This window comes from Pleurodeles waltl, chromosome 11, assembly GCF_031143425.1.
Source record: "Pleurodeles waltl isolate 20211129_DDA chromosome 11, aPleWal1.hap1.20221129, whole genome shotgun sequence".
Lineage (NCBI taxonomy): Eukaryota > Metazoa > Chordata > Amphibia > Caudata > Salamandridae > Pleurodeles > Pleurodeles waltl.
Window position 1 is genome coordinate 72,956,087 of NC_090450.1, and position 27,728 is coordinate 72,983,814.

The 27,728-nt window shown below is 41.3% G+C and overlaps 1 long non-coding RNA gene across 1 annotated transcript in view; it reads left to right on the forward strand.

Annotated features, from left to right (window-relative positions):
* Window positions 1-1,561: 1,561 nt before the first annotated feature.
* The window catches only part of LOC138266561 (uncharacterized), a 135,343-nt gene continuing 109,176 nt past the window's right edge, over window positions 1,562-27,728 (forward strand). The window contains exon 1 of the long non-coding RNA XR_011199548.1: window positions 1,562-1,665. This is a non-coding gene — a long non-coding RNA (uncharacterized lncRNA). The remainder of the gene's footprint in view (window positions 1,666-27,728) is intronic.

Sequence of the window (27,728 nt, forward strand, 5' to 3'; positions counted from 1 at the left end):
GCGCTCCGATGGGCCGATGATAATTCCTCAATCCCGGTGAGGACTAACATGGCCGTGATGAATAGTACATTGCCCTCTCGCAAGTCCTTAAGAGGACTCCATGACCCGCCAAGTCAATGCCATCTCTTCGTCATGCTTCCACGCCCTCCAACTCCTGTGGAAGATTTTCAAGTGGACTCCCTCCAGCACGAGGAAGACAGTCACCCACGCACTTGTCAGTAGCAAACTGGACTACGGCAACAAAACCTATGCGGGCATTACCAAGAAACTTCAATCAACACTACAAAGAATCCAGAATGCAGCAGCCAGAATCATCCTGGAAATCCCCTGACACAGCCACATCTCCTCCCACCTCAGAGACCTACACTGGCTCCCAGTCAACAAGAGCATCACATATAAACTCCTGATCCACACCTACAAGGCACTGCACAACATGGGACCGGCATACGTCAACCACCACCTCTCCTTCTACGTACCCAACAGACATCTCCATTCTTCCCAGCTCACCCTTGCAGCCATCCCCAAGATCTGGAAAAGCACAACAGGAGGAAGATCCTCCTCCTACCTAGCAGCCCAGACATGGAACACCTCTCAAGCTCAGGCACACCGCATCAATGAAGCAGTTCAGGAAGGACCTCAAGACCTGGTTCTTTGACTGAGCAGCAAGCCCACAAACAGCGCCTTGAGACCCTATGGGTGATTAGCCGCGCTCTACAAATCTCTGATTGATTGATTGATTGACTGATTGATTGAAGAGGGTTTTGGGAAGAGAAAAAGAGAAAATACCAGCTACTGCTTTGTGGACTGCAGAATCGGACTGCTGGACCCTGGACTGCATGTCGTGTTGGGTGTCAGGACTTCTGATTTCCCAAAATACTGGGTTCTTGGCTTTTAGGACTCTGGGCTGCAAAAGAATTACTTCATTAATACATGAACTTGCATAAACTGTTGCAAAATTATACATTGTTGACAGGTTGTGCATATGTTTCTAGAAAGCTAAACAGTCCTCTTCCTCTTTTTACAATACTTTCAGAGTCTCTGAAGCAATGCCCTAACTAAAAAAACAATCAACTTGACTAAAGGGCTTCTTTGTTTTCTGGCATAATCTCTTTCCAATAATAGTTTTGATAAACTTGCTCTATTTCCAATGTCCTAATTCTCAGGGGAGCGCTTGTTACAGGAAATAAATCTTTCCTTAATGTCTGTTTAGCGATATTTTGGATTCCCACCCAAACAATAAATCATGCTGGTTCTTATTGTCATAAATTATTCAAAAGACAGAGCTCTGTTTTGTTTCATTTAAGCGATTAATCTTTCTTTACCTTGAAATGAAGTTACTTGCTTGAAAATGTCAGAAGAAGCCAAACTGTTTTTTTTCACCTTTTTTATTTTCTCTCTTTTACAGGAAATACAGGATTGTTTCCAGAAGATGAAAGAGGAGAGCCGGAACTCCGCAGGAAGACGATTGGAGGGCAAGGATTGCTGGAACTCGACTAGAGGCTGTCCGGAGGAAGAGAAATCCTGGAACTCGACTGGAAGCTGGTCGGAGAACGAGAAACACTGGAACTCGACTGGAGGCAGGCTGGAGAACGAGGACCTTGACTTGCACTGGAACTCGACTGGAGGCAGGCTGGAGGACAAGGAGCTTGACTTGAATGGAAACAGGTGAGCAGAGCAATAGGTACGAAGGCAAGCAAAGCCTCAGATTCACAAGCCTCCTTAAATAATCAAATGTGCACATGTATCTTTTGGCAGTTGATTCTGTGTTAAGGAAATGAGCATTTATCCTCCTGATTGTGGCACATGTTCAATACAGATCTCATTGTGTAGAGCACATTTTTGGCAGCTACAGTTGGCACAAGTTTTGCAGGTGGGATACAATGTGCATAATCAACAAGCATTGGTTACATTAAATGAACATTTAACAAGCATTTGTTATTGTAAACTTGATATTCAAGGATGTAATTAATATACCCAAATAAGTCTGAATGTTGCAAGCAACATCACCTTACTGTAATCGAACTCTTGGATGTGCTAGTGTACTGACAACACTGACTGGGCGGTTTGCCATTTTTGAAGATAGTGTCCTTGTCCCAATTCCTTTATCAATTACAGAAGTTCCCATACGATATTCCATGACTGTGGTTCTGTGAGCTGAATTCCATCCTCACTACTTTTCTGTGGGAAGGTGGGATCCCTCGAATTGCCCTCAGATGTTGACACAACACTGAGCCCAGGTACTATTTCAGCTAGCCAAGGCCGGTCTCTGTATCCGACCCGTGCTCCATAATGGTCAGCCTGACTTTTCAGAGCTCACCCAGTGTAGTGCGAACAGATAACACTAATTTGATCTTTATGCTTCTAAGCACTACAACTACATGTTTTCTTTAAACATTCATATCGCAACTTCTACTTATTGGATTCTTTTGGTTTTGGTCTTGTTTTGTTCATTAAATTAAGCGTTATGTTTCTAACCAGGTGTTCTATCTTTTTGTGAGGTGTTTTTACTGTTTTACTGTTTGAAGTGTTGCACAAATACTTAACACATTGCCTCTCAAATTAAGCCTCCCTGCTCTGTGCCAAGCTACCAGAGGTTGAGCACAGGTTAATTTATGGTGTGTGTCTGACCTACCCTGACTAGGATTGTGGTTCTTGCTTGGGCAGGGTGCATACTTCTGCCAACCAGAAACCCAATTTCTAACACCCGGGTTTTCTTCTTTCAAATAGTTTGGGATGGTTTTGGAGTCACTAGGCTTTCTCAAAGGAGAATGTGCTGTACACTGCAGTACAATTTTGAATAAAGAGTTTGGTAAATAATTAGCAATTTTATTAGAATTATTTACATATGGCATTTTAGTATTCCTTTTTAAAAATAATGCTTGGTCCATCAGTGTGCCTCCCAGCCAATTGTAATAAGACATTGTGTTTCTCATCAGAGGAAGATTAGAAGTACTACTTCTCGTTTGACTTCTACAACTTGATTCAATACCTGGAAAAGTCATTTTCCTGACTACATGGTGCAAAGAAACTGTTGAACATGTATCACCCTCTGGAAGCCTTTGCACATGACAAGAGATAACCTTGACCACGCAGAGTGGAATAGGAAGTATCAACACTTAGATGGCATCTGATTTGGACATTCACCCTTTTAAATCCTGCAGGAGCATCCATATAGAAACTGGGATTGATTTGAAACGTCTGCAATCGAATTCAAATTGAGCTATATCTTCAGGGTGCACAAATACCTAGTTGTAAGATACTTCCACTGAGGTGCACCTGAGTACAAACTATTTTCAATAGCATTTGCATCATGATTTAACAATGCTGGATCAAAAACCATATTGATTTCTTTCCACTAGATGCCTCAAAATATTTGTGCTACACTTTTGATATCTTTGAGCCATAGGTGTGGGCCGAGTAGTCAAACTCCTTCCAAGGATATCGCTTCCACACTGACCTGGATTGACTTTTCTCTCATTGGAGTTTTGAACTTCCTGGACATTTAGATCACCAACATTTGAGGCATCTGAATTTGCATTCAAAGTCAGCTTAATGGACACAGCTTTCTTGCTCGACTTCTTGGTTGAAAATGAAAATAAATCTAAGTTAGGAAGTGAAACCTCTACCAGCCCGTATGCCACTCTCAGGCTTATCCCTGATCATGGCTGATCTGACCAAATTGGCTTTAATGTTCAGAAAGTCTTGCTGTTTTGGAGGTTTTTTACTTTCCCTTTAATTTACATCGAACTACTTTTCATTTACTGTGGTTTATGATGATTTCGCTCCTAAATTCAGAACAACTTATCAAATTAACTTCATTTCATGTTTTTACTGTTTTTTTTATTATTTTGTTCTCTCTTTCCTGAAACCTTATATGGTCCTTTAAGTATGTCTTTATGTGTAACCAGTGTTTGGTTGTGTAGCATAAATTACACCTCATGCATTTTCTTGGGAGGCCATCTTGCTTCTTAGCTCAATCGACCAAGATTCATCCAGAAAGGTAAACAGGCGTCTCTAGTGATAACATGGCTATGTTACCACTAGAGAAGCCTGTTTACCTTTGTGGATGGATTAGTGTGGAGTTCAGTCACATGTCATACAGAGGCTTTACAATCTCTCTTCATATAACGGGAGCGTTTTTTCTACTGAAGCTGATAATGATGCCTCCGACCAGTACACTTAACAAAGACTGATGATCAGACTGTAAAATGGTATCAGTGCCCGATCTGCCGTGAAACATACTCTCTGCATCAGCCAGATGGTGATGAGTATTTTATCAATGACATAAGAACATAGCCATGATTTCTAGAAATTGCAATGTCTTCTCCCAATAGGCGATGATATATATCAGGTCAGTGGGAAGTGAGGGAAAGATAAGGAGTACTTTTGGGAAAGAGGTGACCTCCTGGTTAACGCAATTAAAAAAAAAATACATTTAACCTCCTTTAAAAATATTACAGTCACATGTCAGCAAGCTGTCAATTCTCAACAATTAAAGTAACAGAAAAGGTAGTCACTGACACCTCTAGCTTAGCCAGTAGGATTTTCTGACGAATTTTGAGTGCCTTGTTGGAAAGTAATTAACATTAATATTAATTAAAAAGTTGACAATTATGCTACAGAATTTTGGATATTTTGAGAAACCATTGAACTGGATGGTTTCACCGAAATTATTTTAAACACTTATAAAATAATTGCTTCAATCATGAATTGCTGCAAATAATTTTCCAAATATTTGTTTTCTCTGTCCTGTCTTAATATTATAATTAATCTCATTTCATAAAGGAGACTATTGCTGAAACTCACTACATGCCCAGCATGCTTTAGTATTATGATAATGAGGACAAATGTGCACAAATGTGATCAACTAACCACATCCAATTGGAAAAAGAACAAAACTTACTAACCTGGGTCTAAGGAGGATTTAGAAAAGGGGTTGTTACCAGAGATCAGTTCATTATTTTGTACATCAATGATAAGTGCAGTGCCTAGATCAATCTGCCTCACTAGTAGACCTTACCAAAAGATACTCGGTGGTCACTTATTTTAAAAGGTTCAACTCACAAACATGAAAATTCAGCTTCTAAATATATCTTGATATCTCCTTGCTCAAACACTTCTGCTCGTGTTTGTAAAGGTGTGATGGCCAACTCGGTGTTGAACATTTTATCAAACGGGCTAACAAGAGTGATGTCTGAAACTACCACTGTAAGGTAATCATTCCACAAAAATGTTGCACAGTCATGTACTGACGGCTTGTTAAAATGCTCACAAGAGTGATAAGAACTAGGATTCCATCTAAATACACGCTAACGATCCATCCTGTGACACTAGCAGTGAAACTCCAGAATTGGAAATTATATTCAACATTCTCTTACTGAGCCATGAATGAGCTCCTAAGAAAGTGTGCGGATTTGGGACTGCAACTTTTTTTTTTTCATTTTATATAAATCTGTATATATTTTTTGTAAATCACCAGACATGTAGTCCTGCAGCTACTATCGAGCAATGAATGGAAAAGAAGGCTCCAATGTGGCGGAGGAAGAGAGGGGAAGGTAGAATCCAGCTGAATACAAGGTGGAGCATCCTTTTTCAGTTGGGTCCCTAACACTGCTCTTGTTAAAACCAAAGATCAAGTGAATGTTCGCCTAAAGAGTTCTTCGGGAGTTATCTGAATAGTTTGTGTCAGACTCTGCCTGCTGGGGGCCAAAGCACTCACAGTTTTGGACCACTGACTTCCATTGACCTCCCACCATGATTTTCTCATTTCAGTGTTTGTTGTTGATGAAATACAGTTTAATCAATTGGCGCTGGGATGGAATGTGGGGCTAGGTTTTTAAGACCACTGTATCGTTTCAGCGAGTAGGTCTTGTGGATGGAGCTATAGATTCTGAATTTAAACATGGATTCCAGTGGGACCCATTGGAGAGCTTTGAAGTCGGATTGTGCGAGGGCATGCTCGCTAAGGATGAGGCAAACTTATGCTACATGATTTTGAATTGTTTTACAACCTGTCAATAAGTTTTTTCGGCAGTTCAGTGTATAACAAGGTATAATAGTCCATCACTTTAGTTCTTGTGGGTTGCAATGCACGACCTACTGTTGTAAGATTAGGGCTTACTATAGTGAAATAACGTCTGCAACTTTGACAACCACAAGAAAATGAAAACCTTGTATATCATGGTTTTGCTATTGCTATTTCTGAATAACGACCTTGACTGATACCTAACAGTATCACGCAGGTGGGAGATACATCCAGAATAGTGCATCTTAAATAATATTCTAACAAATATCGTACATAGGTACCTAGAATATCAACTATCGAAATACCTTAAAGATAATAACATATAGATAAGTGTTCCCGTTATTATCATGTTTGGGCGAGCATAGCTCTAGAGTAACAGAGCAACCTTGCACAATTAAGTTTGAAATTACAAATGTTTCGTGCATTCAACTTTTTCATATTATGCACCAATTGATTTAGAGTGTTCTAATATTAAGCTTTTAAAATGGTTTCGTGTGTCCATTTACTAAAAAAGTGAATTCAATTGTAAAAAAATCTGAAATTGTCTCATGTCGCTTAAATATACCTTAGGCACCGAAATGCCAAACTTGGCAAGCCCTGCCACACTGCACGGCAGGCTGCCCACTCCTGTGTCACCCCCAGATGGCACCTCTGCCTGTTCTGAGGCCTGGAACCAGAAGGAGAGCAGGCACCAAAGTCGATGTTCTCGCAGAGCTGAGCTTGCTCGTCAGACACAGGGGTGACATGTAAATGCTTTAAAAAAAGAAAAATCACGCACCGTCTTCTAATGCGCTGTATTCTTTCTGATTGTGAGAACTGGCAGTCACGCTGAGCAAGACTGGCGAAATTGCGCTCGCAGCTGGAACTTATTCCAATTCATTAAAACAAGAGCACGCTGTCTGCGGCACCTGCAGCCGCGTGCCAGCCGTGCCACGCGAGGGGCGGGCTTAATGGAGAAACATTAGAAACCGCGTTGATAAAAGCTTGCTTCCTTTCACTTCAAACACGCAATCAATACGGTCCCGGGAGCACAGCCAGACGGATGCTTCACCTGAAGCACATTAGGTCAGCGACCAGCGCTTTTCGGCTGATTGTCCCCCGCTGAACCCTCGCCCCCTGAGAGGGAATGGATTTACTGCTTGAAATGAAATAAAGTCGGCCTTTTTGTCAATGACGGCCGTGATGGTGGTCTGCTGAACTGTGCAGCAACCTTTGTGCATAGCAGCTTTGTACATCAGTCCGACGAAGGTGGATGCTTGCCTGTAAGTGAAACACAAGCTCAATTATATCGATAATTATTAGGTCATGAGGCTGAAACAGTACAAATGAGATTACACTGGATTTTAATCTCCCCTAACTAAATAGTGGTGTGCAATATGCACTGATGCCAAGCGTAAGGGGCTGTAGTATGTGTGCAAATGTAATACAATTTTGGCCATTTTTTAAAACTAGCAACAATATGGGGCAGATTTAAGAGGCCCTACCGCCTCTAATGTGGCCCAACGAGGCCAAAACCGCTGAACTATATTTACAAAGTGGCGCAATGCATGCATTGCGCCACTTTGTAACCCTTTGCACCAGGCATAATGCATGCGAAGGGGGGTTCCTTTGTTGAGAAGGGGGGCCGAAAAAATGGTGCAAAGAAATCGAAGGGATTTCTTTGCGTCATTTTTTTTGGCACTTTTAACACCTGCTCAGAGCAGGAGTTAAAATGAGGCAAACCATTGTTTTCAATGGGCCTCAATGGGCTTTGCAGGATTAGCGTCAATGTTTTTGACGCTACTCCTGCAAAGCTCCAAACTATCGTAAAAAATGTTGACACTAGTTTCCATAACTACCGCCATGATGCGCCGTGTCTTAGCTTCGGCGCACACATGGTGGCGTTAGGAGGGCGCTATCGGGCGCAAGGAAGGTAGCACTGCACTGGGTGAAGCTCCACTTTCCTTAAATCAGGCCCTATGTGTATTTGCACTCATACATCACAGCCTCACCTCCCTCCTCTTCCCATTTGTTCTGCATTTGATACACACTTTTCCCTTACCTTCTGTCATGAAACTGTACGTACTTCCACCCTCAAATGAAAATGGTCTTCATTAACATCCCCTCACCACTTCCTCCTGTCTGAACACCTTTAAGATAATTAAAAAAATAGCACACATCCTCACAATCCACTAAGACCTCCATCAATCCCAGTGGATTATTGCAGAAGTCATCATATGGTCATCACCCAAAGTTTCTCTGTCCTATTACCAAAGTCAATAATTTCACCACTTACGCCTTTTTCATCCTACCAGGTTAATCGGCCACCTCCATTTATCACTAGCAGGCTAGCTATATGTCTGTTTGACTATGCTGAGGAGTACAATGTAGAATACTCATGGCCACTCACATCCGCTTCATATAAGTAATTTTCAAAGCTCTAAATTTGTAGTGGATGCGTTGTTCTCTTATGAGCTAATACTTGAACCTGTCAGGGAGTGAGGTTTCCTCACACTTTCTTGTGTTGTAGGGGTGCCCTGCAAAATCTCTAACTAGCATCATATACATCTATCAAGTCAAGTCCAATAGAACCCCGCTCATTAAGAAGCACCTCATGGAAGCACCAAGATGAGTAGAAGGTTTGGCTGTGGTGGATCCTGGGACTCACACTATTGATAATTCTCTTGCTGTTAGTATTAAGTGGGAATGGATCCTCTCCACCTACATCTGGCTTCTACTCTTCCACTATAAAGAGCTAGTGATGTGCCACCATATATCAACAGTTTCTTGCTCTGCTTCTACAATGGTACATGCAAGTGTGGGCGAGCCTATGACTAAGCAACTAAATTATTTTGTGTGCCTCTGCTGAGGATTAAAATAAGCTTTGAGTATGTGTTTACCTTTTCAATGAAGAGCAACATGTCTCTGCCTTCCATGCTGGGCAGATTATTAGCAATACAATTGCTTACTTAGACTCTCCTACAGACCCGCTTCCAGTCAGTACTGAATGCAATGTCAGTGTTGCTGTAGCAGCATCAGCGTTTGGTGCCACCATGTCTGCTGAAGCAGGTGTATTAATAAAAATTATTGATGAGTATTCATGTATTCTAATAAGGGATTTGCGTATAAAATGTAATAATATAGAAAAGAATAATGCACACATTTTAAAATGTGATCACGATGAGTGGCCGTCAATATTCACAAAGAACACTTATTAGTGGCTTATTAATATGAAACATGGAGCTTATGCTTGATTAATGTAGTAGTACATCATATTGAGGGTTATGCATTTTGTATTAGCTTTGTTAATTGTAGGCCTTAATTTAGCAGAGGTCTTGGCCTACTTGCATGGCCTCATGTCAAGGTGTATTTCTAAACCGATTAATAAAATGTTTGCTTAGAGGATTAAACTGTGATTTTCCACTGTGCTGCCTAAAATGTGCTCGTAGCTAAAGGTCTTTCTCATGAGAACCGATTACTAGAAGATGCTGTTCTTGCTAAATGTAACAATATGAGTGTAATATGTGTAAGACTGACTTTCTCAGGTGAAGAGCAATGGAGACTCTGACTGGTGTACAAGCTGCAACAATATTGTTACCTGACAAGCCGAATGATGAGAACGGGACAAGGAGGGCCAAAAGCGACATGTGAAGTGAGTAGTAGTAGAAAGTATAGATTTGAAGTTTTAGTTTTCTTGGACAAAGTGTGAACATGCGATCCCTTGACCAATAGGGACGTGGGAAATAGTTTTAGGAAATCTAACTTAGCGGGACTGCACTGAGAAGAAGCTGCCATTGTGCATTCGCCATTCTCCCTTTTCTTCGTGAGGGTTTACCTCTATTCTTTCGAATTACTTAAGAACTTTGTGTTTTCTGAACTTTGATACTGAATCCTGATGCCTTACTGACTGAATTGATGTCCTGATGATGAAGACTATTTTAGCTTGCCGATCCATTTGAGGAAAGGTATATTATTACTGATGTGTTTCTTAAAACTGTTTGCTTTCTTTCTAGGTATCAACCGCACTATTTTGATAGAGCCATAGTTAGATGTTTTCCAAATTTGTGTTGACTACATTTTTTTGCATGAAGCCCAGCATGCTGATGCTAATCTGATGTTAGTTAACGGATCCTTACTAATGAAAGCCTGCTAGAGGGAATAACTTTAGATGTCTTTCCTGTGCTGAATAAATGTATGTGCAAAAGATGAATCAAATTGCAATGTAACTTTAGAATGTGAAGTAGCTCAAGCTTTGATTAGAATACGCGTCTTTCTCTGTTATGGACAGCCAGTGATATTTCTGTATGTGTATTATTTGAATTGAGATTATCTTACGTGACATTAGCATTATTCATATAGGGAAATAAATATTCTAACTTTACGAAAAAGTGTGGTTATTCATGACGTTTCCGTCATGGTGTGTGGTAATTACTGACTCCTACTGATTACTAATCCTATTGATTATAACTGATTATTGATGTTATTGATTAATTATTGAGTATCGATCTGCATGTACTAGAGTTATGGTGGGAACATCTTAATTGCGAGTCAAAAGGTTCATTGACCTATTCGCGTCCCCTTGTAAGTTTACTCATTAAGGTCAGATGCGTTAACAGAGATGGTAGCAGAGACGGATGGTTTGTCTCCTTAAGAGCCCATCATAGACGTCCGGAATAGAATAACAGGTATTCACAGAGGTAGTAACAGCTCAATGGTCTGTCTCCTTAATAAGCTATCATAAATGTTCACAGAGACTGTAGCAGAAAGACATAAAGATCATCGGAGATGGTAGTATCTTGATGATTTGTTATTTTAGGTGTCCAATATTACTGAGATTTGGATTTATTTTTCAATGATACAAATTGGAGAGAAAATGTTTCCCTAAGTCCTGAAATTACTTTCCCAAAATCTTGGAGCCTGCCAATGGTTGTTTGAGGATGTTCTTGAAGTTCTAGTGATAGTGTGAATGGAGTAGGTTTTGCATTTTTATGGCTTATGCAAATTGCAGGTGAATTGTGATGTTTGTGAGGGTTTAGGGAGTTTGCGTACTCCAAATGAAGTTGTAGGAGGAGTGTGTGTACTCCGCAGTGGGAGAGTAGGGAAGTCATCAAATTTCACATGTGTGTGGCGCTCTGTGCTTAAAAATTGTCCATGTGGTTGTTGATGCGTGGTCTAGGACTCCAGAGTATATTGACAAGTATATGAGACACTTGGTTTTATGTTGTAATTTGTCTAGTTTAATAGGTCGATTGGGTGTGGTCGACAAGTCAGAGTGTGAGTCGAAGTGAGTGAAAGAGAATTTTAACTGAGATCTGGCGAGTCCTATGTGCACCAGGACAGACCCACTGATCAGTTGAGAGTAAAATTTGCGGGTCGAATTTTGCTTGTGAATCTGGGAAACTGAGAAAGAAGGGGTAGCTATAAGTGCAGGAAGCGCCGTCAGTGAAAAGTCTGTAAAGGTTCTGAAGCGATTGTGTTACCTTTCCTGTAGTAAACCAGCAGATTTATTTTTTGATTTTGAGTTAGTGATCGAGATTTTTGCATTAGCTTGTTTGAATCAAAGTTTGACAGGACAAGCCGCAAGACTTTATCAGCTGCAGTACGTGTGAGTGTGATGTCATTGGAGATGCGCTGGGATAGGTTGGTTAGTAGGAAGAGTCGCACACGGATTGGCAGCCATCCGTGAGGCGCAATTGGTTGAGAAGGTATGTGAAGAGAATTCTGGGATTAAAAGTCACATCCCGATTTGATTTGAATACCATAAAGGTCGAAAAGATTAGATTTTTCAAAGCTTTAAAGAGTGCTTTAAGGGGAGATACGTACATTACAATGAGTATAGGCGAGGCTACACCGCCAGAAGGTACACTAGCTTACATTATAATGGAAGAGAAGGGCGTATCGCCATGTCTTTGGTTAAAGCAATGGTGCAAAGGAACAGAAAAGGATGTGAACTTAACATTTCCTACACATGGGACGTTCAATCTGAGGGTTTTAGAGCATTTAAGGATGGTGCTATATGAATCGAAGCACCGTCTGAGACCAGCACAGTTTGAGGCATTAGCGATCTAGGAACTAGTAGACAGACAGCAACAGAAATTTGAAAGGAGAATGAGGAAGGCAGAAAAAACATTAACAGAGGCTAAGTGGGACAGTGTTCAGAGAATTTGGAGAATGGAGACTTTGCACGGAATTAAGTTGTTTGTGATGATTACGTAGGACAATGAGAAGGAAGAAAGGAAAGCTACTAGAAAGACTAACAAGAGCCCGTCCGAAAGTACGAAGGGTAGGAAAACCTCAACAGTGGAGGAAGAATCAGATGAAGATGAATTTATTTTACAGTTATTGAGAAATTGTCCACCACCATATGCATCACATCAAAGTGATCCGAGCACCAGTGCTGATCCTTCAGCTTGACACAGGTTAATGGGACAGTGAGTCCAGTGCAGGTTAATACTAGCATGACACAGAGTCCGATGCAGGGTAGTCTTAATGCGCCTACTACTCCAGTGGTACAAAAGCAGGTGCAACCCCCACAGGTCCAGATAATTAAGCCTGATGTGTCTATTTTGGAAATGGCTACAAACGTAATGGTGCATACAGAACAGGTTTTCCCGAGACTGATGTTGGTTCAGACAGAACCAACTCCACTTTTACTGCCCCATGTGCAGCCACAAGTCATGCAGAGATTCACTCCAGTAACAGGGACACAGTCAGATATGTCTTCAGTGATGAATCAGAACATGTGAGTTACTCTCCCACAGAACTTAGGTACCAGACCAACCCCAGATGCTATATCTCTACCTATTACTCTACCTATTACTGTTGGTCCAGCCATACCCTTAATTTCGCAAAGGAAACTCAGTGTATGTGAACAGGGTGCCATGTCACAGAATGCAATAGGGGGAGAACGTAACGAAAACACTCGAGCAGTCTCTCCTGTGGGACATACTGTTAACAGATCGAGATCACTATTGGAACTTAGTCCATTCGGAGTACTTCCAGATACTATGATAGAGTCAAACATTAGCCAGAGCTTGAAATTGCTGACACCATAGAACCCGAATGCAGTTGCACAGCAGGTGACACCTGTCCAAGCCAACAACATCTTGTTGCAAGGTTTGACTGCTCAGCAGTTGACTGAATGATTAGACAAGCTGAATACCCCTTATTGCTCCTAAGGGAGAGGAGTATTTGAACTATGCTAGGCTAAGCATGGAAGTCGGTGAGCTCATTGAGGGAACAAGGGGCGTGAACAGATTATAATCCTGCACAGAAGCATAGTTGAGATATCTGTGCCCAAAGATTACAAGGGAAGTGAGCAATGTGCATCGGAATCTAGCGGACCTGGCAGAGAAGTATGACATAGAAATAGAGAAAACGAAGTATTTGAAAAGGAGTTACAGATTAGAATTCAAGACCAAAGATTTTGAACACAGGAGATCTGCAGGAATGAAGGCACACCTTAGGGAATTGCTTCAAAATGCCCAGACATGGGGAGCATTAGACAAATGGGGAGGCAGATGGGTAAAGAAAAGAGAAAAAAAAAAAGACGGGTTTCTGTGGAGCTGACTGCAAATGTGCTGCAAGATCCAGTGAACATTTTACCAATGAGGGAGATTCCAAGAGGGGATTTTGTTCATGTCCCTTGGAGCAGAAGTGATATTCTATAATTTACAAATGATTATCCAAAATTGAGGGAGAAGCCAGTAGAGTGGTACTGCAGACAGACAGGTTTGTAAAACTTGCAAACTGCCTGTGGGAGGACTTGAACACTCTATTAGAAATAGTGGTCCCAGCTTATCTGTGGATTGAATGCAAGAGGAGTGTAGATTGGCCAACAAGAGAACCAGATAGAGATCAAACTACAGGTGCACCATCTCCTGAGGTAATGAAATATTACTATAAGATGATTGAAATTTTGAAAACGATAATTTCACCCAAGAACATTGATTGGCAGAGAATTGACAGGACAGCCCAGGAAGCAAAGGAATCTATACATCCGAATTATGAGAGGTTGTTACAGGTGTTCAAGCATTACAGTGGTATAGGGACAATTGAGGTGAAGGACATGATTCATTTTGTGTTCAGACTTGTGGAAGATTGAGACCTGAAATTAGCCAGATGATTAAGAGTCAATTGATCTGCTAGCAAGCAAAGCCGATTGATGAGGTGTTGCAGTATGCAAAATATTATAGTGATGAAATTGAGTTGAAGCAGAGAAAGCTGAAAGAAAAAGCAATGGTGGTGGGGATTAAAGCTGATCAGACAGGCATGCACGGGAATTTTCCACAACAGCTACCACAGCAGCAGGGAAACATGGTGTTTTAGCCCCAGATGAGAGGTAGAGGTCGCGGAGATAATATGAATCACGATCCTGACTTGGGTACTGCAGTGGTTCAGAATGAGGTGCAGAGGATGAAGACATTTTTGCTTTGTCACGTTTGTGGAGCTGTCGGACATTGGAAACAGGAGTGTCCGATGTTGGTGTAGAAAGGTGTTGTTCAGCAAACTAATCCAAATTTTCAAAAAAATGCGAATCAAGTGCAGAATTCTCAACCCATGCAGCAGGTGCAAATGCCACTTGTACAAATAACACAGTTGCAGCCAGTGCAGCTGCAGGTTCCCATGGTACCTAAACAGCAAATTCAAATACCTCAACCCTCAATGCAACAGCAGCAAATTATGCTTTCTCAACAGGTCATAGGTCAGAAGCTTAACCAAAGTAATAACACAGTACACCAAGTCCCTTACACAGTAAGAATGGAATAAATGATGATTGGGTGAGCGAAAGTTCAGAGGAGGAGCCATGTGTGCTTGAAACCTCCTTAGAAGTAGATCAGAGGGGTCCCTATGTGAAGGGAAAAGTCATGGGTCACAGAGTTTCATTTTTGGTTGACACCAGAGCTACACGCTCTACAGTAAGATCAGTTGAAGTCCCAAATTTGCCCCGTTCCGGTAAAACAGTCCAGATTGTAGGAGAGGCAAATCAGTACTTGACTAACCTGATTACAGAACCAGTTCAGGTTACAATTGGCAAATTCCAGGGATTGCTCGAATTTGTAGTCTGTGATTCAAGTCCCGTATCCCTACTGGGAAGAGACTTGCTGTGTAAAACGAAATGCTCGATTACTTGTTCAAATGATGGAATTGAGATTCAGATGAATAGCAATGATAAAGATGACCGAGCCCCAGAGACAGAATGTGAGACAATAAATGAGGAATACCCTCTGATTGAATTTTTTGCAGTGTTCACAGTGAAGGAGCTTCATCCTGACTTGCAGGGAATGGTTAAAGAGAAGGCGTGGGATATGACAGGAAAAGAGATAGGTCTGATAAAGGGAGTTGAGCCAGTTAAAGTTACTGTAAAGCTGGATGCTGTTTTTCCTCAAATTCCCCAGTACCACATGCCACAAGATGTTCTTATGAAGATCGCACAAATAATTGCAGACTGTAAAACAAGGAGTTTTGAAGGAAGTATTGAGCAGCCCATGTAATTCACTGATAATGGGTTTGAAAATGCCCTGTGGGAAAGTTTGAATTGTCCAGGATTTGAGAAAAATAAATGACATTGTGGTCAAATGTTGTGCCGTGGTGCCAAATCCAGCTGTGAACATGTTTCAGATTCCATGTGGTTCACTGTCATCGACTTGTCACAAGCCTTCTTTTCTGTGCCTCTTCATGAGGACAGCCAATTTCTCTTTTGTTTCAAATTTTTGGACCAAGTATATTGTTAATGTCGAATTCCTCACTGGTTTTCAGAGTCACCTTCAAAATTCAATCAGATCTTGAAAAAGAGTTGTTGGAATTGCCTTTCCAATCAACCTTGGTACAGTACATTGATGACTTGCTGATTGCGTCCAAGACAAAGGACAAGTGCAAATATGACGTGATTGCTTTGCTGAACCATTTGAGAAAGAATGGTCATAAAGTGTCCTTGCTTAAATTGCAATACTGTCAGAAAGAAGTGAAATACTTGAGTCACCGGATTGAGAAGGGATCCAGAAAGATATTCAGAGAAAGGGTTACAACAATATTGCAAATGAATCACACAGAGAGATGTCAGTGTGTTTGTAGGGATGGTAGGCTACTGTCGCCAATGGATTACCAATTTTTCAGTCATTTCAAGACCATTGCAAAGGCTGACTCATAAGGAAGTCACTGATCCCATAGTGTTGGACCAGGCCGGAATGAAAGCATTCACTGAATTGAGAGAGAGAGTCTGTGCAAGGCTCATGCTTTGGGTATGCCTGACTACATAAAACCTTTCACATTGTTTTGTCATGAGCGTGATGCATGTTCTTTGTCTGTCTTGACGCAGGTCCATGGAGGTGTAAACCGCCCAGTAACATATTTTTCAGCCAGTTTGGACCCAGTTGCAGCAGCCTTACCAGGTTGTTTGCACACAGTTGCAGCAGTTGGGCAGAGCCTTACACAGTGTGAGGGCATTCTGATGGGCTATCCCTTGACTATAATGGTCTCTCACTCTATTGAGATCCTATTTACAAAGATGAAAACCCAATATTTGACTGGTCCAAGACTGACCAGATATGAAATGAGTTTTCTAGGGTCACCAAATGTGTCATTGAAAAGATGTACAGTGCTGAACCAGGCAACCTTACTTCCAAATGAAAATGTTGAAATTGAAAAATTGGAAGATGTTGAGCATGATTGTCTTGAAGTAACTGACTTGTGCATAAAACCGAGACCTGACATAAAAGATTCTCAATTGGAAGAGAATGACCAAATTATCTTTGTTGATGGTTCTTGTCTAAGAGACAATTCAGGGACACTAAGAGCAGGATATGCCTTGTGCACAATTACAGGTATTCTGGAAGCTTCTTAGATTCAAGACGAGTATTCTACCCAAGTTACTGAGTGGTAACCCTTACTAGAGCGTGCCATGTTTCTGCTCAGCTGAAAGTTACCATCTATACGGATAGCCAGTATGGATTTGGAATAGTCCATGATTTTGCCCAGTTGTGATCACAGAGAGGTTTCATGACCTCTTCGGGTTCACCAGTGAGGAATGGTGAGAGCATTAAAGAACTGTTGCATGCCATTCAAATGACTGAAAAGATTGCCATGGTGAAATGCAATGCACATCTCAAGTCTCAGGACTTAGTGTCATTGGGAAATGAAATGAATATGCGGATCAAGTCGCAAGGTTTTGCACATTGAACTGTATATTGTTAAAAGATAAGTGGGAATTGTTACCTGAAGGAGATGAAACATGTCCAAGTTTTTTATTGAAAGTAATTGATACGCTGGAGGAATTTAAAATGTTACAGGACAATGTTGACAGGGAGGAGAAACGTTCATGGAGTAAAATGAAATGTGTACAGCGACAAGATAAATTATGGGTTTCAGAAGAGGGTCAGTTAGTTTTGCCAAATAGTCTGTTATCTCAAATCGGTAGGTATTATCATGGTCAAGCACATGTGAGGAGGGATGACATGGTTCGTCTGTTCAAACACAATTGGTTCAACCCAAGGTTTAGACAGGTTGCTGAAGCAGTTTGCCACCCTTGTGTCATTTGCCAACAAATGAACGCGGGAAAAGGGACAGTGGTTAATGTGGGCCACATTAGAAGAACAGGAGGTCCATTCAGCAGAATGCAGATGGATTTTATTGAGATGCTTGTGTGTGGAGGTTTGAGATATCTGTTGGTGATTGTTTGCATTTTAAGTCACTGGATTGAAGTAGCGAAACTACTGCTAGGGAACTGATACCACGTTTTATGTTTCCGATCTCTTAGACTCAGGTAGGGGAAGCTGCTTCAACAATGAACTAATTAAATTACTGTGTGCAGCATTGAACATTGAGCAGAAGTTGCATTGTAGTTGCTGCCCTGTTGCATCAGGACTAGTGGAACAAATAAATAGTGCCTTGAAGTCAAGAGTTGCAAAGATGTGTGCGTCCATGAATCTGAAATGTCCCGATGCACTGCCTTTAGTTCTGATGACAATGAGAAACACACCCAACAGGAAAACAGGATTGTTGCCGCATGAGATCCTTATGGGCTGTGCCATGAGGTTGCCAGCGGTGCCTGCAAATGCACTTGTCAACATTACAGATGACATGGTGTTGGACTACTGCACAGGTCTGGCTGATTTGGTTCGCTCTTTCTCTCAGCAGGTGGAGTCCACCACACTGCCACCAATCCATGACCAGGGCACAAGCTGAGGGCCGGTGACTGGGTTGTGGTTCAGAAACACGTGAGGAAAACGTGTTTGGAGCCTCATTGGAAAGGACCTTTCCAGGTAGTTCTGACAAATACCACACCTGTGAAGTGCGCTGGATTTCCAAACTGGATCCATGCCAGTCACACGAAGAAAGTGATATGCCCGACTGATGAAGGAGCAGAATTGTTGAAAGTGCCACCAACAACAAAACAATTCTCAGGACCGGAAGGAGAACAAAGGGGAACTGAGACCGGATCTGAGCCCATTGCGGACGGTTCAGCCACTCCTGCGAGAGACAAAGCAGAAGACCTCAAGGAGGGTGACAGAGAGCCTATCTGAATTGAGGCAGCAGGAGAGCCTAGTAGGAGGAGGGCTTTCCCAGAAGCAGGCAATTTTGAGAGACAAATAGAGCAATTGCCAGACCCCTAGGGGGAAGGAGTTGAGGCGGATCAAAGTCACTGTGATCTGACTCTTCCTGAACCAGTTGCAGGTCCGTCAAGAGAAAACACCATAGACCAAGGAGACGTTTCAAGTTCAACACTGAAAAGGACATTAACCAAGGGTCCACAGAAAGGAGATAAGTAGCCAGAGTCACAAGCAAAGAGAAAGATAGCGGTTTTTGAAACAACAATTGAAGAAGAAGTGGATACAACAAGCAGAGATCTATGTGAAGGAGAATTGAATGGTGATCGAAAGTTGAAAAGAAAGAGAATAGCAAGTCAAAGATACCCAGGTCCTGAATGGGGATATCCAACTACAAGTGTATGGCAGAAATAATTTTTTTCTTTTTGTTTTGATAGAGGCATTCCAGGTCAATAATTTGGCACTTGAAGGAAGCTGATGAACTGAACTGTTGAAACAACCTGAACATTTTTTTGAGAAACAGACTGTTGAAAGTAACCGGAAAAGACTTTGATAATCTGATTTGACTTTTTGAAACCTGATTTTGCCAAGCTGCTTACCGATTTTGACAAGGGATCCTGGAAGAAAGACTGAGAGATGTAAATAACTGCTGAAAGAAAATTTTGTTTTTTGATTTTTGCTGCAGTTTTTTCTAAATTTCTCTTCTGCTTTCTGATTCTTTACAGATCATGAGTAACCTTAGCCAGCAGGGTAGGAAAAGTAGGTGCTGTAAATATACGAGTATTGGTTTGGCGATTGTATGTGGGATATTGTTTGTGGTATGGATTGTGGGAATGTCTGTTCTTGATAAGAATGAAACTAACCATACTTCTGCTTTTGAAACAACTACTGCACTAACAGCAATAGAGAAGTTTAGGTTAGAAAAGAAGGATTTGCATGAGAGTACAAATGCCCAAGGAGATTCTTCTTCTAATGTCTTCTATCGCTTGTTGAATGAGTATGTTGAGACAATGGATGCGAGGAATTGTTATGTGTGTACACAGATTCCTTCATCAGTTGAAGAAAGAGTTACTTATCATAGTTTGCCACTAACATATGGCATAAGTTGTAGTTTGTTGCTAACAAGATTCTATAACCAGGAGTACATTCAGTACTTTTTTTCAAATTATGATATAGTGTTTTCATTTGTCCTTATAATTAGGTATTTGAGTAGAGTAGCTAACGATAATGACATAGTATTAATAAGGGGTTTCTTTGAGCCTGCACTAACATTTGGCACAGCTTACGCTCACAGGAACAATCTAACATGCTTGCTTAGATCCCACAGATGACAGGAGAAAGGCATTGAAGGAGAAGATAGAAAAAAACTTAGAGAAGAGGACTTACAAGAATGATAGTGCGATTAAAACCCAAGAGAAATTAGCTCTAGACGCGCAACACGTAGGGAAACTTTGTATATAAAAGCCTAAATCACAAACGGGCACTTTGTTTGTGGCAATGAGTGAATGTAGATATGTGTTTTTGTTTCATAGTAAATGGACATTTAAGTTGAATGGATAGGATCTGGCGATTCCTGGGATATATTACATCTGTGGTCCTATTAAGTCTTCCAAGAGGATGGTATTGGAGGTGTTATTTGGGAATAGTTTCCGCAAAGAATTTTCAACTTGATGACTTGAAGAAGTTTTCATAAGTGACGGAATTACATCATATGAAACAGAGGAGAGAGTCTCCTTCTGTTATATACTTGGAGATATATTTGGAGAAATGATTCCTTCAGTGGGAGTTGTTCTGAATCCGATAAAGATTCAAAAGTTGTCTACTCTTATGGACAACATGCTGACAAATGCTTCAGGAGCCATAATCCTGATGAATACAGAAATGGCTGCGGAAAGAGCTATGACTCTTCAGAACCGCCTTGTGTTAAACATTCTTTTAGTAAAAGATGACAGAGTTTACAAAATGCTTAATTTGAAGCATTGCTGTTCGTTTATTCCTGATAATAGTAAAGAAATTAGAAGCTTACTTACTAATCTGACTAATGAGAGTGCTGATTTGAAAGAAATGAAAGAACCAGGTGTTTGGGAGAAAGTTGACAAAGGATTTGCTTCAGTGGGAAATTGGCTCAACAACACTGGGAAAGGGATATTATTGAAAATAATACAAGGGATAGTAATTATTGTGATTTGCATAATTGGAGCATGCAGAATATGTAAATTGTGTAGTATGGTTATATTGAAAAAAATGAAAAACTATCAGAGGAGGGAAGAAAAGAAAAGGGAAAAATTGTTTAAGGAAAATTCGAAAATGAAACAAAAGTGTGAAGGGATTAAAATGACAGAATTTTAGCTGATGCAAAAAAATGTTTGTGAGTGATAGTTTAGTGTGATGACATATTTAGTCATCAGAGGAGGGATTGCAGAAGCAGGTGTAATAACAAAAAATATTAATGAGTATTCATGTATTCTGAGTAAGGGATTTGCATAGAAAATGTAATGATATAGAGAAGAATAACGCACGCATTTGAAAATGTGATCACGATGAGTGGCTGCCAATGTTCATGAAGTATACTTATTAATGGCTTATTAATATGAAACATGGAGCTTATATTTGATTAATGTAGTAGTAACTCATATTGAGGGTTATGCATTATGTGTTAGCTTTATTAATTGCAGGCTTTAACTTAGCATAGGTCTTGCCTAGTTGCATGGCCTCATGTCAAGCTGTATTTCTAAACCGATTAAAAGAATTAAACTGTGATTTTCCACTGTGCTGCCTAAAATGTGCTCGTAGCTAGAAGTCTTTCTCATGAGAACCGATTGCTAGAAGATGCTGTTCTTGCTAAATGTAACAATATGAGTGTAATGTGTGTAAGACTGACTTTCTCAGGCGAAGAGCAGTGGAGAAACTGACTGGAGTACAAGCTGCAACACTAATGTTACCTGACGAGCCGAATGATGAGAACGGGACAAGAAGGGCCAATCAGCACCATGTGAACTGAGTAGTAGTAGAAAGTATAGATTTGAAGTTTTAGTTTTATTGAACAAAGTGTGATCATGCAATCCCTTGACCAATAGGGACTTGGGAAATAGTTTTAGGAAATCTAACTTAGGCCCATATTTATACTTTTTTAGCGCTGCATTTGCGTCATTTTTTGATGCAAAAGGGGCACAAACTTACAAAATACAGTTGCGGCGCTAAAAAAGTATAAATATGGGCCTTTGCCGGACTGCACTGAGAAGGAGCTGCCATTGTGCATTTGCCATTCGCCACTCTCCCCATTCTTCTTGAGGGTTTACCTCTATACTTACGACTTTGCGTTTTTTGAACTTTGATGCTGAATCCTGATGCCTTACTGACTGAGCTGATGTCCTGATGATGAAGACTATCTTAGCGTGTTACTGATGTGTTTCTTTTTCTTTCTAGGTACCAACCACACTATTTTGATAGAGCCATCGTTAGATGTTTTTCAAATTTATGTTTACTAAATTGTTTTGCATGAAGCCCAGCATGCTGATGCCAATCTGGTGTTAGTTAAGGGATTAAGGGATTCTTACTAATGAATGTCTGCTAGAGGGAATAACTTTTGATGTCTTTCCTTTGCTGAATAAATGTATTTGATATTGTCTTTGCAAAAGGTTAATCAAATTGCATTGTAACTTTAGAATGTGAAATGGCTCAAGCTTTGATTAGATTATTGATGTTATTGATTAATTATTGATTATCGATCTGCATGTAATGGAGTTATGGTAGGAACATCTTAATTGCGAGTCAAAATGTTTACTTATAGGTTTACTTATTAAGTTCAGACGTGCTAACATGTCCAAAAGTCCTATTAAGTAAATGAAAGAACACACAAAAGGGGGGCATAGTTAACAGCTAAATAAACAGAGGAAAGTTGATCTAACCCGTAGTACTCAGTTTCTGTGAAGCAGTTGGGTTCCTGTATTCAACAGTATCACTGCAATTACTTGGATCAGTTCTAGGGGTATGACACGAGGCCGGAGGAAGGAGAGAGGTGCAGAAGAACAATGAAAGTTTTAAGCAGAAATATGAAGATAATAGCAATACTAAAGAAATACATATTTTCAATGTTAGAATTACTTGAGTTTTTGATCTAATGCTACTAGACCTAAAGAGTGACAGACTGCTTTACAACAAAGAGTTAACAAAAAGAACTAAAATGTGTGCAGCATCAGCATGTGTGAGAGAAATACACTAATAAGAACAATGGTATGATGAGTGAGATCTAAATGATGGTATGATGAGTTGTACTCTATCAACACTTTGACAGTTAAAAGATTTACGGACCTATTTTGGCCCTCATTATCAGTTAAGGGCTAAATTCTTATCTCTTTGCAAACTTTTCTTTTTTTACAGCGACTGGAAGTACAAAAGCCTTGGTGATAAGAGGGAGTTAAAACTGCTAAATGATCCTCTTGTCATGGGAGAGGACTCCCATGCTGAAGGGGCATTTTGTTTTTTATTTTAAAAAAGAAAATCCATTTTGGGGTTTTCTTTTTGAAAATAAAACAAGAAAACTGGTGCAAGGCTCCATCCTGATGATGGATCCTTGCACCAAACAGCAAAATGTATTGGCAAGAACCGCCGTGATGACTGTTCCCGCCAATGCTTTATAAATGGCTGCCAGTTTGATGGCCATTTATAAATCTGGTGGGCGGTCACTCGACAGGGGCAATTGAGTAATTTACACCATCATCCTGGCAGAACAACAGGCTATCCGTAGTATATAAATCAGGCCCTAAGTGCGTAAAAAAAACAATTCTGCATGCTCTGCTTCATTTTCCTGGTGTAAACTCAGAATAAAAGGTATTTATCAAACGTGGTAAATACCTCTTCATGGGCTAATGATACTTACTATGTGTGGTAAATACACCACTCTATTCTACCAAACTTGTAATGAAGGCCTCGGAGTCTGGCAGATGGCCACTCCATCGCAACGTGATCCCTTCCATCTTATTACAAGTACATAAGGATATAATGCACTTGTAAAAAGGCAGACAAGATATCCAAAAGGTTTGTGATGGAGTACTTGTCTGACAAACTCTAAATCAGGCCCCTAAGCATTTGAAGTGAGAATTGATTGAACGTTTGTAGAGAATAGCAGTGCAATATTAAGACATACAAGACATATACATTTTCAGGGGTGTTGAATTTAATAAAATATCTTATTGTCCATGGGACAGGTTGCTTCTTAAATATACTTGTCCTGTAAAAAAATCTACTTGTCCCTTTGGTGCCATGTAGTTTGGCAACAAATTATGGCAGCAATCACACTACGTAAGAGCTCTGATAATAGCATTTCTGATTATGCCAGGGCTACCACTGTAGCAGGGATTGAATTCTTGCAGTTTCAATCTCTACCATAGCATTTTCTTTATTTTACCACCTTTTTGCAAATCTACATACTGGGGCTGGACCAGCCCCTGATCTGCTCCCCGGAGATATAGAAAGCCCACTAGGCACCAGGAATTATTTTCTTAGAAAAGTCTATGGGTGGGAGCTGCCCAGAATGGGCATGGCAATGCCCCCATACCCCCAAAATGGGCACAGTCTTTCTGCCCCCTGGGAGGGCAGGTGGGGGTTATTACACCCCCATTCTGACCCTTGAAGGAGGCTGAAAGCCCATAGACACCAGGGACTTTTTCATATAAAAGATGGATGGGGGCTGCCCGCCATGGGCATGGCAATTGTCCCACCCCACATAAATCGGGACCATTCTGCCCCTCCCCCCCAGGGAGGGCAGTGAGGCAAAGCCCGCTAGGCACCAGAGATTATTTTTTTAGAAAAGTGTAGGGCAGTGCCTCCACCTTCAACAAATAGGCACAGTCTTTCTGCCCGCTAGTGGGCAGATGTGGTAATTACCCCCAATCTAACGCGTGGAAGCACAAGCCCCTAGAATATTTATTTTTAAAAAGAGTGCTGGGTGCCCACCACGGGGGTGGCCATGCCCCCACCCTATATAAATGGGGACATTGTCTTTCTGCCCCAGGGGATAGAGGGGGGGTATTTACCCCTGATCTGCCCCTTGGGGGTCAGATAGCCCACTAGACACCAGGGAATTAAAAAAACAAAATAGAAGGGTGGATCTGCCCACCACCATGGGCATGGTTATGCCCTCACCCTAACTGAAGGGGTCAACAGTCTTTCTGCTCCCCCTGCAGGCTATAACATCTCATCCCAATGGCAAGCATGAGACCATTTGACTCTTTTGCATGTTGCTTTTACATGTGGCTCAGGAGAGATTGGCTAAGTCCCAATATCGTCCCAAACTGCATTGAGGAACGGCTGCACTTTTTGGACTTGGATAGGCTGCCACCTGGAAAAACCTACCAGAACCAGACACCTGTGAAAACTAGACATCTGGAGGAGTCCAGGGTGGCACACTTCACATGCAATCCACACTATTTTCTTACTCACAAAGCCCTGCAAACCTCCAACTTTGCCCAAAGTCAGGCATTTTCCCTACATTTATGTGATGGAAATGTCCGGTATCGACAGGAATCCGCAAAATTCCTACCACCCAGCATTGACCCATCTGTATCAATAAAACCTCTGCTCCACTTGTGTGGCTGGGCTGAGGGCCAGTGATAGGAACGGATCCAATCATGGTCAATAGCAGTCTCCACAGAAGAATGGGATGTTGCAAGTAACAGAGGCCTTCCCCAGGGTTGATGCACCAATTAAACATTTAAAATGCTGGGTCATATAATGGTCCAAACAATGAGGATATTATATAATTAGATTCAACAAGAGGTACCACCAACATGCACTTTCCATTGGACCAATTTAGCAACTTTTTTCAAATGTGAGAATGAAAATGTAAGCGAGCAAATTATGTAAGTGAATGCTGTTTACATAATTATCGAACATACTGTCTAAGATAATTCATAACTGAATATCTGCATTAGGAGGATGTCCGATCTTAATAAGAATGTTTCCCTGAAATCAAAAATATTATTCTGAGCTCTAATTTTCATCCTTGGCAATAGTGTTATTTGACACAGATGACATGGAACATGGCAAATTGGGATTTTTCAATTGAAATACAAGGCTTTCTAACCCTCTCCTATAAAAGGTTTTTAAAACCTCCAGAATAACTTCTCGAGATTGTTTGCTGATGAAACAGAAAATCTCGGTATTAATTTAGAAAAGAACATCAGTATCAGGCACATAGTCGCTGGAACCACTAAGCCCTATGAAAGTGGGCTCAACTAATCAGTTTGTAATAAAAAGTTGACCTCACTAAGCTTCCTTGATTTCTATGTACACAACACTTTGATAATACCTTAAGAATCTATGTTTATATTTACATGTAACATTTAGAAAAATATTACTATAGAAAATATAAAACAGAAAGCACACAAAATAAAATACAGAAGAAAAGAGTAGTGTAACAGTACATAGTATTAAGACCAGATATCAGAGGGGGCTTAGTAGGCAGCATTCATCCTCCATCTTGCAAACACCATTCTTATAGATACATGTTTGTGAACAGCTCAGGAAAATTTGGACAAACACCCTGCTACAGTTTTCTAAAGCATTTACCTTGTGCACATGCTTCAATGGTCCCAATCAATATTCTAAAGCCATGCTCACAAAAATTGTGAACATACCGACTAGACTGGAACACAAAGGGAGCTCCTTCTTTCTCAAGTTACTGGACTTGAATATATAGGAAGTTCAGTAGGCACCTCAGAAGACAGATACTGCATAACACAAAATAAAATGCTGTCAACAATATATGTGTAGTGGGGTTTTTGGTGCGCTTACCCCATGACACTTCAGACTGGGGAGACAAACGAAGGAACTCCCTATCTCGGGACTAACCAAAGTGATATCCCTGAGGAGCTCCGGACTGCAGTTTGGGAAGTCCACCCGGGGGTACCCTCAAGCCTGTCAAATATAATACAGATAGGCACCTTTTTTGGCACTTAGGAAACAATGTCAGCTATGGCACAGATGCAAATGTTGTTGCAGACATTTGTCCTTAATATAGGACGTAGCAGACTGCAACTATCTCCAATTTTATTTAGTCTTTATAGAAGTATTTACTGATTGCAACAGGAAATGTTGGATTATAGTGTCATTAGGTATAATGTAAATCCTTCTAAAATTGATATGTTGCACAGTGATACAAGAGGTGCACTTCAGAAATAATACAAGATCCACTGTGGAGGAGTGAGTACAACAAACCAAACCTTTATTTTTAATTTATATTTCAAATTCAATCAATGAATTTGAAGTTGGGAATTACAAACCATTACAGGAGAATCTCCAACCAATTCATCGTTTAGTGTTTTGACTCAATATAGGTTGAAATTGTGTTTCACTTTAATGCTTTGGTGTACTATTCCCTTTTGTGGACATTCACAACCCTTAGCCCAATATTCCAATCCTGAGAAACAGTTGGAGATAGTTCCTATGTCATGTGACATTTTTGAGAACTTTGCACAGAGAAATTAAGGGGGTGATTTTAACCTTGGCGGACGGCGGAGGCCGTCCGCCAAGGTACCGCCGTGAAATGACCGCCCCGCGGTCAAAAGACCGCGGCGGCCATTTAAACATTTCCGCTGGGCCGGCGGGCGCTCTCCGAAAGAGCGCCCGCCGGCCCAGCAGAAATGCCCCTGCAACGAGGACGCCGGCTCAGAATTGAGCCGGCGTAGTTGCAGGGGTGCGACGGGTGCAGTTGCACCCGTTGCGTATTTCAGTGTCTGCAAAGCAGACACTGAAATACTTTGCGGGGCCCTCTTACGGGGGCCCCTGCAGTGCCCATGCCATTGGCATGGGCACTGCAGGGGCCCCCAGGGGCCCCGCGGCACCCCCTACCGCCATCCTGTTCATGGCGGGTTTCCCGCCATGAACAGGATGGCGGTAGGGGGTGTCTGAATCCCCATGGCGGCGGAGCGCGCTCCGCCGCCATGGAGGATTCAATGGGGCAGCGGTAAACCGGCGGGAGACCGCCGGTTTACCCTTTCTGACCGCGGCTGAACCGCCACGGTCAGAATGCCCTCGGGAGCACCGCCTGCCTGTTGGCGGTGCTCCCGTGGCCAGGGTCAGAATGACCCCCTAAGTTTCTTGTGTGAATGCACTTTGCCCCTGAGAAGAAAGCACCTCTGCACTCCTCTTCTAAAATTGTGCATGAGTCATTACTGTTG